Below are 15,390 nucleotides of genomic sequence, written 5' to 3'. Positions count from 1 at the left end.
GGAAGACCCCAGGACTACGGCATCGAGATCAGCTGTACAAATAAATCATCGCCATGATAAATTATTCACACCGTTTACCGATTACCACCAATTCCAACCCCATTTGTATTAGCCTTTAAAACAATTTTCACCATAATCCCGGTGCCCGTTCGCAACTGGTGCACTTTTTCACATAACGAACGACCGACCGACAGGAAAGGCGGACAAGAGCGATGCCGGGCCAGGCCAGGGCACTGCCGGTGCTGCTGCCAAATGGCCATGGTACACACATCTCAACCTTCCTGTGCAGGAGGATGATGTCGATGGAATATGTTTTTTTTCGTTTTAAAATAAAGAGTTATTTTTGAAAAACAATTTTTTTTTCAAGAACATTAAAAAATAAGCAACATTGTTTTAAAATTGAAAACAAAATTTAAAAAAAATCCATTTCTATTATTCATTTCCACTCGGGCTGCCGAAGGTCGATCGGTCCGAACAAGGACGACGAAAGCAACAAAAACATCATAATCCCTCGCACTCGGTATGCTTTCCAACCTCCTTCCTCCTTCTTCAGCAGCATCCCTTCAACGTCACCTTTCGGAGAGCCGGTGACGGCCAAAATCCCCCTTTTTTTCCTTTCTCCGTTTTCTTTTTTGTCTCTCCCGAGCAAGAAGGTGAGGACGACGGACGGTGAGGGGAGAATTTTCCCACCTTCTTTTTATTGTACGAGAGTTTCCCCTTCTGTGGGCACAGTTTGTTTGTTTGGTCCTGCTTGCTTTGCACTTTTTCTTTATTGTTGTGGAAATTGTTGATAAGAGACGAGGAAGGAGGTGGGAGGAGAGTTTGGTAAAATATACGTTTTCCCAATGTTTGATGTGTTTTGATGGGAAAAAATGATTGAAAATTTTATGTAGGCCTTAAGGCCAAAACATGTATTTTTTAAGATTTTCGGCGCAAAAACTAATATATTTTATAGCAGTTTTTGTTTAACCTGATTGTTTTTGAAAATCTTCAGCAATTCCGGATTTTTTTAGTAAGTTAATAATATCCGCATCAAAAATTTAAAAGTCTCTTTCTCTATCTCTCTCTTTCTTTACTTTTACATAAGATTTTCACTGTCTCATCGTCTTGTTTGTTGTGAAAAATATTGTAAACAACAACATGCACTTTTTTTATCTCTCAATAGACAATTTCAATTTTAACTCTAAAACAGTTTGTCTCTTCTATTTTCCACATTTTCCTTCAAAAATAACAGCCATAGTACTAGTACAAATTTTATTGACAGATTTTGTTCCTTTCTCCTTTGTCAAACAAGAAATAGAATTTGATTACAAATTTCAAGCCAAATCCACAATTTACGGAACCGTAAACAGGGATGACATTGACTTTGATAGGTTTGAGATTTATCTGAAAAAACGGAGAGCACAAGTTGATTACGTACTTAATGGTATGAAATCAAACTGACCGTAGTAGAGAGTGTTCAATGTACTTTAAAATAAAGTTCATATAAAATATTGAACAGTTCAACAAGTTTGTGAACTGTACTTACGAAAATGTTGATTAAATCGATTATTCCAATATTCTCAAAGCATCGCGATTTTTTCAATGAAAATGAGTTTGAATCGGAAAACGGGTTGCACTTTTGGATTTTTGTTTAAAAAATTACTAGGGAAAGATAACATTTTTAGTAGAACAAAATTTCATGTAAAACGTAAAAACTTTTTATTCGTGCTTAGTTCATTTAGTTAGTTAGTTATTTAGTTCAGAATGTAAAATTAATCGATATTTTTAAAAACAAAACTAATTTAAAGGAACTTTAGGTAGAGTTCTACAATTTGTATCAATTTTACTTAAAATTTATAGAATTTATATAACTCAGTTAACCCTCTATTCCCCATTTTTTCGATTTTTTTTATTTTTCCCTTTTTTAGAATAGTAATTTCGAGCAACTTTTGATCTACGAAAAACTTAATTAGTTAATGTTTGTTTCTGATAATATTTGGCTAATACTACTACCTCCTATCATTACCTTTTGTCTTTTTGTTCGTGTTTGTTCATGTTTTTACAGCCACTCTTTCATTTTTTTTTTCATGTTTCTCTCATTCTAATTCTCTTATCTCATGAAACCTTTATTATTTAAATTGTTAAAAAATGCTTAGAAGCATAGTCTGGGACAATACAAAAATTACTGAATCTTATTTTTACATATAATACAGAAAATATTAGTGAATAACACAGCCAAAGTTGACCCCAGAAAAATGTCATTTTTTTAAACATTGGCAAAATCACATGAAACAAGTCACAATTCCAAACCTCAAATTTTCTTACATTTTAAGAGTTTTTCTTTCCAATGCGTGTCAAAGATCCAAAATTGGCTTAAAAATAGATTTTCGGTGAATTTTTAGATCGAAGCCCGCCTGAAGGCGGGGTTGGGTTGTTGAGGGTTAAGTTTAATTATTGATCTTTTCTTTAAAACTTTATTATTCGATCTAAAAATTCGACAAAAATCAATTTTTCAGCCAATTTTGGATCTTTAAAAAGCATTGGAAAGAAATACTCTTAAAATGTAAAAAAAATTAGGTTAAGAAGTTTGACTTGTTTATGTGACTTTGCCAATGATTAAAATAATGTCACTTTTCGAAGTAAAAAACAATCTGTCTTGATTTGACAATTTGACTTTTGAACATGTTTTGAACAACAGGATGAAAACAAACATAATTAATTGTTATCGGTAAAGAAATTTTCAGATTGTTTTTTATTTAAAAAAAACAGATATTAATACCATTATATAACGCTTGTTTTTAAAAAAAAAAATGATTTTGCAACACAAATATATTTTTTTAAAATAGAGTATCTTAAGAAAAAAAGATTTTTTTTATCTACTGCTCTGATACATAAAAATGATTCAAATTTTATTTTAAGACAAAATTATGCCAATTTTGTCTGGTGTGCTGTGAAAAATTGAAAGACGCTATAATTTACTCAATATTTAGTAAGTTAAGACTCAAAATTATCAGAAAATCATTTTTTAGCCAATTTATTATTCTTAAAAAGCATTAGAAAGGAGAACCCTTAATTTTTTCAAAAATATTGGGTTAGATGATTTTACTTATTTCTAGAAAAATGTCCACGTGGTCCTAATCCTCAAAAAAATGCTTTCAAAAATTTCAGAATTCAGAAGCGAATAACTATAAGTTTTCAGTGCTGTTTTTTTTTTTGCTGAAAATTTTGTTTTTTCAAAAAATAGTTTTAAAAACTTCTAATCATTCGTATCCCTTGAACATATCCTTACTATTTATTTCTATTGCCAATATTCAGCCCTACAATAACAACAAAACCTCCTTCCTAAGCCCCTTCAAACCCATCCCCCTCGTTAGTTTGGTTGGTTTTAATTCTTTTCCGTACAACTCCCGAACACCTGTGCACCGATCGCATTCTTCCCATCAACCACCCTCCGGAATCCTTCAACTTCTTCCCAATAATCTCACCCTCGAAACATCTCCCACTAAACTCTCACCGCGTGAGCACTCTTTCTCACGCTGAAACGTGCGCGAGAGAGTGAGCGCTGAGTGCCATATTAGACGAGAGAGAGGAAGCAAAACAAAACGCTTGCCGATTGTGGTCGATCCTGGCATTCCATTCGCGTTCGTCGTCCGTGCCGGTTGGTTCAGCAGCTTTGGTTCCACGCGAACAACCTGGAAGATCTTTCCTACCAGTGTGGTGTCAGGTGTGAAGATAGTTTCGAAGAAGTGCATTGAGTGTCACCGAAGAGCATCTCATCGCAAATTGTGATGAGATAAAGAAGAGTGCTTTTTGTTGTGAAGAGTTGTGTGTGTTTTAAGGGGCAGTTCGCGCGCGGCTGATACGCGGAAGAAGCGCTGGAAGAGTTAGTTCCGGAGTGGGCAGCAGCTGTGTGTGTAAGGAAACTGTTGGCAACATGCTGTAACGCGTTTTTGAAGAGTTGTCGAGTGGTGAAGTGAGACACGTTGTGCGAATTAATTCAAAAGTTTGGCGCGCGAGGCGCAGAGGTTATGGGAACCTATTAAAAAGTCGTTAAAAACAAAACCACGAGTTGACAGATTCCGCTGCAGATTGTGTAGTCCGTTGCGCGGTGTTACCCCTCCCGAGAAAGGTCATCCAGATCAGACATAGCTGCGGTCGACGACGGTCTTCAACGGCGGACCAGACTGGATATAAATACACCGAGGTTCGAGATAGCCAAGGTAGGAGACTCGGCAGTTTTGGAGATCAACCGAAGAGAGAGTTCTTGTAGTTGCAGTTCAAGATGCTGAATTAAACGCAAACATTCTCTCGCACATTAATACCAGAAATCCCGTTGGCGACCAGGGAGCAATAGGCGCCATAAATCAAACCTCTGAAATTGCTTCTGGCATTATTCGAGCGTGGCCATTTGCCCGGCAAGGTCTGGTATCTACCGTACCAGACCAGAGCGTGGCAGTTTGGTGTGCAGTTTCGTACGCGATAATAATTTGCCATGAACACATCAATTCCCATGCTGGCCCCAGTGCTCCGAAGGCCCCTCTGTCTCTGATGATTGCCCCGAAACACGCAACCCAAAATAAACATCGAGCAAAACTTTCGCCTAGGATGTTTATTCTGGCCTTATACATCGATATATCAACATGGAGCGCGCCGGGCCCCGATTCCTGCCTTCAGGTTCAGCGCACATGTTCTGGTTCTCGCCGGGTTGTGATTTGCTAATCTTTTATTCAGAAGGAACCCCGGAGTAGAACCGAGGCGCCATCGTCCCGGGTTCTACCTGGGTTCGGGAAGCCCCATCCCGGCGCAAGAGATCACCCCGAAACCATTTATTTACACCTGTCACGGATCCGTCCAAATTTATGGGATCATATGTTGACAGTCAAGCAAGCAGAGAGAGAGCGCGCAGCTTGCCATGACTCGTCGTCTCGCTTCCCTCAATTTCTCTTTCCCACTCTCTTCTCTGGATTTGGCAGCGTTGCGTTGACGATGATGGTCCCTTTGCCGCTGCAAGAAGAGTGGAGAAAGGGAATGCGGAATAACGGCGAAGCGGTCGGCAGCAGCGTGGTAAACGACAACAAATGTCTGCTTCAGCTGTTTTGGGACCAACACTGGCAGAAAAGTATAGAGAGAGAGACAGTGCACGACACTGACAGTGGCAGCAGCAGCACCGGCGGTGCACGTGTTGGGAATTAAAGAAACAGTCTGAAAGGGATCTCAGAATAGATGGGAAAAAGGGGGAATAGTATGGGTGTGTTTTTTGCGGAGTTTTGAATGTTCTTATGCTATTTTTAATTTCTTAAAGGTAAAATTTAAAATTGTGGTGACTTAAAACCTGTTTTAAATTGTTCAAAAAAAAAAAAAATATTGAGTTCAACAAAAATGACAGATACTTTGTTCTTGAATGCTGCTAATTGCACAGATTTAATCCAAATCAAACGGATTTCTGATTCTTGATTTCACGATATTCTATTGTTAGATTTTTAAAGGCTTACTTAAAAATAAAAATATACTTGATGTAAAAAAAACCTATTTGTGATGGTTAATATTCATTTTAAGGTAAAAAAAAGTAAAATATTTTGAATTACAGCACTTAAGAAGAGTAATGAAAAAATAAAACGGAATTAGATTAATATGCGCCTCATAGAAATTACTAACAAGAAGGTGAAACACAATACTCTTCTTTAAAATCTCATGGGTCATCTAGATTTATATAGATGCCTTAAAAGTGGTGAAATATCAGATACTAAAAGTTGTTTGTTTGTACAAATAAAACCATAATTTAATAATTTCTAAAGAAGATAAAATATAAAAAAATATATATATATATATTTTTTTTTTAATTTGTCATTTCCTCGTTGTAAGATATTCGAGCTATGATTATAATTTTTTAACTTGAATTCCATGAAATTCCATTGGTCTATAGCAAATTTACTAGTTGATAGTCTAAAAAATGTGCCAAATTTGAGTATGGAATTCACTCTAATTAATGTTTCTTCATTTAATTTATAAACAAATATAAAACCTTAAACCAATCATATAATTTTCGGGTTAAAATATTCATTCTGAGCAACCAATTCTTGTTTTTGTGGAAAGTCTCCATACTTTTTTTGAGCTGTACAAATTTTACAGTTACAGCTTTTGAAGAACAAAGAATACAAAATATTACAGTTTTGTTCGATACAATTCAATTTAAATGTTCAGAATTACTTCACATTGTAGGGCAATACGACATTGTGAAGCAAGTACAATTTATTAGGAAATACCAGAAAAATAATATTTGGCCATGGTCACGAAAAGTGACTATAAAAGTAAACATTAAAAAACAAAAAAAAAAGATGATAGACACAAAAGAGTAATTTTCCAGATATAAACATTTTGTTTCGAGATCTTCAAGTATTTTCGAATCGATTTGGTGTCTTCTCCAAAGTTTGAATTAGAAAAAAATTAGGTACACGGAAAATCCTTTTTAAGCTTTTCATTACTTAAAGTTGAACTCTCAAAATGTGTCAATTTTAATTTTCATTTTTTTTTTATTTCTTCTAGGGGACCAAAAAAGGCATGGTACAACATACGGTACATGAAAAAGATATACATTTTGAGAAACAAAATATTTATTTATGTCAAAAAAGTAAAATATTTTCAAGCAAAAATTCCAAGAATACTTCTGAGATCGAAAATAAAATTTGCAATCGATCGAAATTGCCGTAACACATGTTTTGATAAAGTTTATCGATTTCAGGTTATAGGTATTTAAAAAAAATATCGGAAAAAATGCCTACTGCTTTTGTTTTTGGTTGCTAAGATACAAATACTCAGATACTCCTTAACTTTAAATTTTGTGAAAAATGTGTTTTCCCCAGTGTCATCTAAATTCTCATTTTTAAACTCGTGATATCTCGGAAAGTATAGGTCAAAAAATCGAACTTCTGTTAAATTTTCAGTTATTGAGTCAAAAGAGTATTTTGATTATTTCAAAAAGTTACTTTTGATTTAAAAAAATATTTTTTTATAGGTAAGTGCAGAAAATTTAGCAAACTTTGCAATTATAAGATTTTTTCTCAATTTCCGAAATTATGTTTTTACAGTGTTGCTTTTCCTTCATGAAGCATTTATAAAAAGAAAAAACTGAACATCTTTTAAAATAAAGTTTCAGGCATTTTTATTAAAATTATTGCACCTTAAAATGGTTTTTATTTCTTTGAACACATTTTAAATTTTTTCCAAACATTTTAAAATATTACATTAACATGTCATTAATGAAACTTTATGAAAATGGTATTTTTATTTTGGAAAACGCACCTAAAAAAAATTTAAAGGGTATTAGCAAAAATCTATATTTGTATAGCGTTATATATTAGAAGTATTCAATGAATATGAACTACGTTTTTGGTAATAGTGATAATAATTTACACAAATTTGAAATAATATAACATCACAAAATATTTTATAAAACCCATGAAGATAATTTTTTTTAATGATTTTTCCGTCTGCTCGGGTAGTAATTTCAGAAAATAAATTATTGAATCCGTTTATAATGCGAGCTTCTGGTGATGGTGATGAATTTCGTCACCTTGCTCGTGAAATTATAATCCATGGTTTAAACATTTGAATGAAACATGAATTTCAAAATGCGAATTTGAAAAAAAAAAATATGCAACAGCCTTTCTTTGTTTTACTACGTTTTTTCATCTTAAGTAATTAGAATATTTCATTTTTTTTTATTAATTCTTTAACTGAAGTGTATCTTGCATATATTTTTAACACATTTATTTTTTTAAACTGTTTCACTTATTTTTGTAGCTTCACCAACATAAATTTACTTGCAGTTTAAGTCATGCCCTTTGAACTTGCCAAACCGTTGCATGCGTCTGCAAATATTTCTTCATCTGCCACTTCTACTCATGATGATGGAGAACATCAAACAAAAACACAAAGCAAATTTGACCACTTTACAGTTTAGCAGTTTGTTCTGACTTCAACATTTCTGGCTTCGCTTTCTCACTTTCTTCGACACTCGACTTTTGGCAGTCTTCTGATGTTTCTTTCGTTTAGTTCCGCACATGCCGATGTCAGTCAACTTGAGAAGGTGCACCACAGCAGATGAAATTCTCCTCTCTTCTTTTCTTCTTAGGTGTTTCTGCGTCCGAGCTGCTCATCTGCAAGAATTAGGAAATGTGTGTGCTAGAGTGTTGCCTTATGTATCATCATCATCGTTGCCGTCATTGTCGTCGTCTGACTTGTTCAGCTTCTTGAGCGGTTCAGCTGATTCTCTGGTCAGGAACCAAGACAACAAGACAAAAAACCCGTCGAGGAAGTTGCACTTGTGGGTCTTTCTTTTTCTTTGGAGTACGCCAAGTGCAGTCCGCAATAATTGGGGTTGTAAAAAAGTGCATTTCCAGATGGTTTTGGACGGGTGACAGCTTGCCCGCTAATGTATATTCAATGCAGTTTAGCACGTGTATAGCAATTACGCAGTATCGTCATAATTCGTTAATTGAATGTTTTATGGGGCTCGAACGAAGTTGGAAGGAAAAATGTGGTGGTCGAATTTTGGAATGGTGTTAGAATAATTATGGCCTTGAGATTGAAAAGCTCTCCTATTTTTTTTTTAATTGTTCATTCACAGCAAAATTTCAATACAAAGAAAAAGGAACAAAATTGTTGTTTGTATCATTTCTTAGTGTTATTACTCTTCAAGACCATCAAAACCATCATTATTTGGATCTACTCGACCCACTTTCCACCCAAAAGTTCATACCCTCATCTCTCGGCAGCAGCTAATATCAACAACTAATTTCAAACTATTAGGCCACATATGCATCTTCGCACGGCGTGGTGCATTCAGCAACCCGCAGACCGCACGGGAACCGCTGAACCGCGCACATTGCATTCAAACCACCATCCCTATAGAGTAGAGCCAAATGACTGTCTTTCTCGAACCAGCTGATTTCCTCTCGCGGGACCGTGTGTGACACGAAACGGCACTCAACCCGGGGCGCCCACGAGGGCAATTAATAAAGTGCAGGCTGGCCTGAAGATGCTGGTTTGGGCCCAAAAACGGAGGAGGACGCCGTCTATGCTGGCCGACGGAACTTTTACTTCTTTGGAGTAGTCCGTGGAGTTTCCCGAAGAGACAACGCGCGACCGACCGGCCATAATTCCGAGTTCCGACAACGGCAGCAGCTTGCCACGCGTAGATCTCGGGACGATTAGTGGGGGAGGACGGTGAAACCGCACCCGGTGTTGACGGCGGCGGGGGAGGTTGCATCTGCTGAACATAATGAGGCTCCCCGGCCACAACAGAGAACGACGACGACGCATGCTTTTGTTGCTGTAACAGCATGCCAAAGAGCTATTAATATATTGCCACAGCCAGCCGGGGCCACCAGGCGGGATCCTCGTCGGAGCAATGTGGTTCTCCGGGCGCACAATATCCGGATCGAACGACCTTCCGGCCGGGGGGAGGGAATACCCCCTCCGGGATGGAGAGAATGTTGCGCGGTTTTCGGGCAATATATGTGTGTGTGTGTGCGTCGCACGTGTGTGAAATATGGTCGATGATTAATTGTCCGTTCGTTCATTCGCAGCAGCCACTACTGGCAGATTCGATCAGCCAGGACCCCCGGCCTCATTCCATGGGCAACCCGGCGGGGTCCGGCGAACCCCTATTTGGAACTCAAAACCAATATTGGCATGGTGGTTACTCATTTTGACGACGAAATCGTGTATTTTGTTATTCTGCTTCTTTTATAAAATAATTTCTTCAAAAATCCTACTTTTTGTACTTGTCTGGTAGAGTTTTATTATGGCTGATAATTTAATTAGGATGAATTGTCAAAAAAAACATAATTTCAAATTTCATGCCATATTTCTAGGCTTAGTGATTTTTCACGCTAAAAAATTACAAATTTCATTTCCATAATTTCAAAATACGGAAATTTCACGGAAATGAAAATCTTATGTTAAACTTACAGAAACTACATTTTATGCTTTATTATATCCAGAGTTTTTTTTTAATAGGTCCTATAAACTTGGAAGACAAAATTTTATTGAAAATCAGTAAACAGTAAACAAAAAAAAAAAGCTTCCACGGGAACCATCCACTAAAATAATCAAATGAAAATTAAACAGAACTAATAAAAAATCTGAAATCCCAAAAAGATGACTATGAAGATTAAAAAACTATTTATTTAATCTCTTATAAACCGAGCTTGAATCTTTTAATTTATTTTAAAATTTTATCTTTCAAATAACAAAATAAAAGTTAAATTATTATTAAGGCGAATGAAAATAATGCTAAATCCTGTTAGTTTCCAAAGAAACATTGATAAAATATTATTTAGAGCAGGGTTGCCAGGTTTCCAGATAATTCTGGGAATGCCAGATTTTTCAAGTGTCAGCCAGATTAAAGATTTACCCTTCTCTGTGCCAGATATTGACAGATTTTGCCAGATTTTTCACCGTTTGCCCATTTTAAACAATTTTTTGATTGAAATTAACGTATTTATTTAAAAATCAAATAAAAATAGAACATATTTTTTCAAAAAGATGATGTAAACTCAACATTTTTGAGGATATAATTTCAGTTAAATCATTTTAATTCTACAAATTGTTGAATCAATTCATATCCTCCCTCACTTTTACCATTCAGAATTGTTAAATTTTTGTCTGCCAGATTTTTCCAGATTTTTCATCGATACTTTGCCAGATTTTTCAAATTTTGACCTGGTAACCCTGATTTAGAGTATCAAGAAGCTAGCAATCTTTTTCTCAATATTTTTCTTTACTCTGATGAATTAAAATTTTTCAATCTATTTTTTTGCTCCTCAAGTTATATTTTTGACCGGAGGAAAAGGGAAAGACGACTATTTTCACTGAAGGTTATTATTACTTGAAAGTTGCTTTTAATTGATTTTTAAAAATAAATCAGTACAATATAAAAAGAGCCATTATTTAAAAAAAAACTGGTTCAGTCAATTTCAACAAGTTTTGGTAGAAAAAAACAAAACTTATAAAAAATAAATTCAGAGAATTTTTTTTTCTTCGACTGATTTCTGTTAACATCATTTAAGCATTTACAGCATTCACTTCTCAGTAAATGTTTCATCAATTTCTTGTCAATGTATGTTTTGCCACCAATTCTTCAAATTGTTCATATCACGCTTTTCAAAAGAAAACTAATTAATTTAACTTAAAAAGTTTTTATTAATGAAATATATATTATGTTGTTATTCTACAGAATTGATTTGGAAAAAATGATAAATTTCACGGGATTTCACGGAAATCTTCAAGTTTAACGAAATCGTAAAAATTTACTAACCCTACTTTTTTCCAATATTTTGAAACAAAAAGCGTCACAAAATGCATTTTTCCATTGTAACAGTTTTGCTAAAACAAAAGGCTAAACATTTTCAAAATATCAATGAATTTTTGAAAAAAACTGCAATTTACTTTTTTTTTCAATCTGTGCACAGTTTTCAGAAAATTCAAAATTTGTAAAAGGCCAAAAATTGTCATATTTAATTAAAAATACAAAAATGAACGTTTTACAATTTGTTCGATATTCCTCAGTTTTTTTTATTACTTTTCCTACTCTTGCCAAATCCATTGTTAGAATATCCAATTACATCTAAATGAACTATAGTACAAATCATAGTTGAAAGGATCTCCAAAAATCCATTATGTTAATAAAAATAAATAAAATAGTTTATTAGAAATCTGAAATTGTGAATGTAGCAGTTATTTTAGAATGATTTTTCTGCTCTCGCTTAATCGACTGAAATGTATGGAATTTATTTCATCCAATTGATTATATTTGAATTTATTTGTAGTTGTAAAGATCTCCAAAACTCTGCATTTTGTCATTAGTTAAGCAAATTGTATTCTGATTAGTACAACAAATAAACTTGAATTGAATTAAATTGAAATTGTGAATTGATTTTATACTTAATAAATAAAAAAAATAGAATTGAACTATTTGTTCAAAATAGTTTACAATCGATAATAATAGGATGACAAGAATAATAGGAACTTTTGGAACTTTCTTAGGTAAAATTGCTGGCTCGAATCTTTAAGGTTTAGGGGTCGCTATTGAGAATTGAAGTTTGTATAGGGATTTTGAAAAAAATGGAGAAAAGTTAAATTTTTGATTTTCCCGGAAGCTGATATTTATTGTGTGAAAATTTGGTCAAGAGTAAGATTCTAATGTGAAATTTAACGCTCAATATGTTTTTTGAAGAGTTCAATTCGATTCGAATTAATCCTGAAAAGTTATTGGTGATTAAAAAAAAAAACGTTTTTATATGAAACAATTAAAAACTTTCGCTAGCTTTAACGTTCTATAGTGACTTAACTAATTTGGCTCAAAATTGGCAGAGATGCTAAATTTTGTCTAAGGAATCAAGCCAGGGCCCTGCAGGGGTGTCATTGATTGTTTTTGCTTGTCACCCTATTGTTTAACTTTGTACAAATAAGTTTCAATTTACAGCAATAAATAGTTTTATGTCCCCATTTTTTAGGAAAAATTTTGAAGGTAGGTGGGAGGGACAAAAACATGATGTAGAATTTATTTATAGACGTAAAAGTTTTGGAAAAAACATATTTTTATGAATTCATTGATATTTTGCAAAATTTTTATTGAAGCATTACTATATGATGTATAAAGCATTTTACATTACCTTTTGTATCGAAGTTTTAGAGTTGAAATTTAGTTTTTTTATTTTATAAAATAATAATTTTATCATATTTTGCCAAATGTAAAATTGGAACCCATTAGATATGAAATAACTTAAAACTATTTTTACTGCATCTAATTTTAATTTTATTTTTTAAAGTAGTATGGAGTCTGGAGTCTCTTGCATTTTGTGAATCTTATTACTTAAATGATGTTAAAATTAGTTAATTTATATCCTTCACTATTTTTTTTTCATTCAAATTCTTTTTAAACTTTGACCAGATCTTCAAATATTTAAATTTTAGTAGTTGAATATTCTTTGAAATGATTTATCAGCATTATCTAAAAAATCTTCGAATATCTAAAAAAAAAATCCTTGGGATCGAGACCAGCCAAAATCCCAAAATTCCTGTTCGTGACCATCTTCAGACAAGTAAAACTAACCATAGTTTGTTTTCGTTATGTCCAGAGTGACCCGTTCTTTGACGCAGTCAAATTAAAATTGACCTATCTCACTTTGTTTTTGCCTCAATAACACTGAATTTGGTTTTTCACGCTGTTAAAATTGTATATTTTTCTTCATAACCTGAGATTGAAGTTGTCTTACGCAGTTTGTTAATGATTATCTGTTAGAGATAAATAATAAAAAACACATGGATTCATAATAAGTCAAATTGGCATATTTTAAATTAAGAATAAGTATTGGCTTTACTTTCTGATCAATCTACCAAAAAAAAAAAAAAAAAATTGTGGTTCTTGGAATTTTACCTTGTTTTAAACTAGAAATCTAGAATAATTTTCTTACAACTAATTTTAAAAACTACGTTTAAATTGAAGTTAGAACAACTCATAGACGATTCTCGCGTTTTTGTAATAGCGTTAATTAACAATTTTGTTATTTTTTCTTTACTTTAAAAAAAACAGGATAATTGAGCTTACGAAAACAAAACTCAAACAATTCAGCAAAAAGATAATTAAAACTGAGTAGCCACCTCACCATCAACCGCTGGCAGCCATGTAGAATCGATGACTTGCCCGACCAAGATTGACGGTTGACCAAACGACAAAGCATGGAACATAACACAGTGCTGGACCATGTTCCTCGGGTTGTAACCTGTGTGTACTCCACGAAAAGTTATGAGATGCATCGCAAAAACTACATCCAAAATCTACACCGCAGACACAATCCAAACAAAGAAAATGCATCCAGCAGCAGCAGCTCGCTTCCGAAAAACCTGCAATCCGTCGGATCAGCTAAGCATTGTGGTTTTCCCCTTTTCCCTCTATCCTGCTCGGGAAAACCCGAGGAAAACAATCAACCAGCTGCAGCAGCATGGTGCACTTGCGCCCCGAAAAATGGCCAGGAAACCGCAAAAGACGCACTTCCCCCCGTCGTCATCCCAGCTGCAGGGAAAAACTTTCTCCAAAGTGCAATCACAAAAACCTGTTCAGGGCCCGCAACCGAGTGGAAAGATCTCGCTTGGTCTTACTTGTGTTCTAGCCCTCCCCCGCAAACAAAAGTGGGTGGTGGTGGGTGGGAAAATGCATAATGCACGACGGGGTGGTACGCACATCCTGAACACACTGGGGCCAGCATCTCATGCTGGTAGTTTCGAGTTGACGATAAAGCAAACACGGCCACAGAAAACTACGCCGAAAAACTGCTGCATCCCAACTACTTGCTCATCGCCCAACAAGCAAGCAAGCACACACGTGTTTTTCTTGCCCTGAAATAATATCCGTCTACGGGAAAGTGTGGGGGCGATTAGGGCGATAAAGGTGAGAGTTTTGCCTTCCAAAGCTGATGATCTTTATTTTTATTTTATTTTAATAGTACATAGATTGTCAATTCGATTACACGATTGTTATTTCAACTTAGAAGTTTATTAAAACTTTAATATTGAAATTTATAGAATTAACGTTCTACTCAGCTGTGAACTAACATCACCCTAACACCTCACCATTTAAGAGGGGTACCAGGTGTGGGCAGACTATCTTTCGTCGTCGCCCCAACCGGCGGCGGGAACTTGCCATGTGCGCCTGGTTCTCTAACGACAACGTCGACGAAAACGATGAAGAGAGCATCAAACTTCGACAGTTGCTTGGCCTGGGCTGCGAAAATATGCGGGAGTAAATCAAAGAATGATGAACAACGTACAGTACCGCAGCATCAGCAGCAAACACATCAGCATCAGCACCCGTATGAGATTTCTCGAAAAGGTTCGGGAGTTTTGTTCAGCGCCCCCATCACAGGACGGAACCGAACGAAAAAGATACTCGCTCGGGGAAGAACACACGCCGCACCGTCGTCCGATGGCGATGTCCTCTACGGTCCTTGTTGATGTTTTCGTTGGCCGCCCCCATGCTCTCGACTTCATTAGCCCGACCAACCCCCCCTCAAACCATTCCACCTTCTATTTGGTGGGATTTTTGAGTTGACGATGCTTTCTTTGCTGCGTTTTGAGACAGCTGGAAAAACCAGAACCAGGTCGTCGTTTTCGGCTGAAGCCCAGTTTCGCAAAAAGTTTCCTATCAAAACATGCACGTACGCATCGTGATGTGGTTTTTCGGAGGGGAGGTGGAAAAAGGACAAAGATTTTCGCAGAATGCAGTCTGGGTTTTGTTTCGAGAAAATGTCAGGGTAGAGGTCAAGACTTTTCGATGGGTGAAAAATGACTCTGACTCTGTATCTAACTCTGAATCAGATGGCTCTGAACCTGACTCTGACTCTGAAT

General features: G+C 35.2%; 1 protein-coding gene across 2 annotated transcripts in view; it reads left to right on the top strand.

The window, feature by feature from the left end:
• The first annotated feature begins 3,615 nt into the window (after nucleotides 1-3,615).
• LOC120422940 (protein CBFA2T2) overlaps nucleotides 3,616-15,390 on the top strand; it is a 164,114-nt gene continuing 152,339 nt past the window's right edge. For both annotated transcript variants that reach the window (XM_039586521.2, XM_039586520.2), the window contains exon 1: nucleotides 3,616-4,202. The gene's annotated coding sequence lies outside the window, so the exon portion shown is untranslated. The remainder of the gene's footprint in view (nucleotides 4,203-15,390) is intronic.

The sequence above is a fragment of the Culex pipiens genome, chromosome 2 (genome assembly GCF_016801865.2).
Source record: "Culex pipiens pallens isolate TS chromosome 2, TS_CPP_V2, whole genome shotgun sequence".
Classification (NCBI taxonomy): Eukaryota; Metazoa; Arthropoda; class Insecta; order Diptera; family Culicidae; genus Culex; species Culex pipiens.
This window is presented reverse-complemented; position numbering and strand designations above follow the sequence as displayed.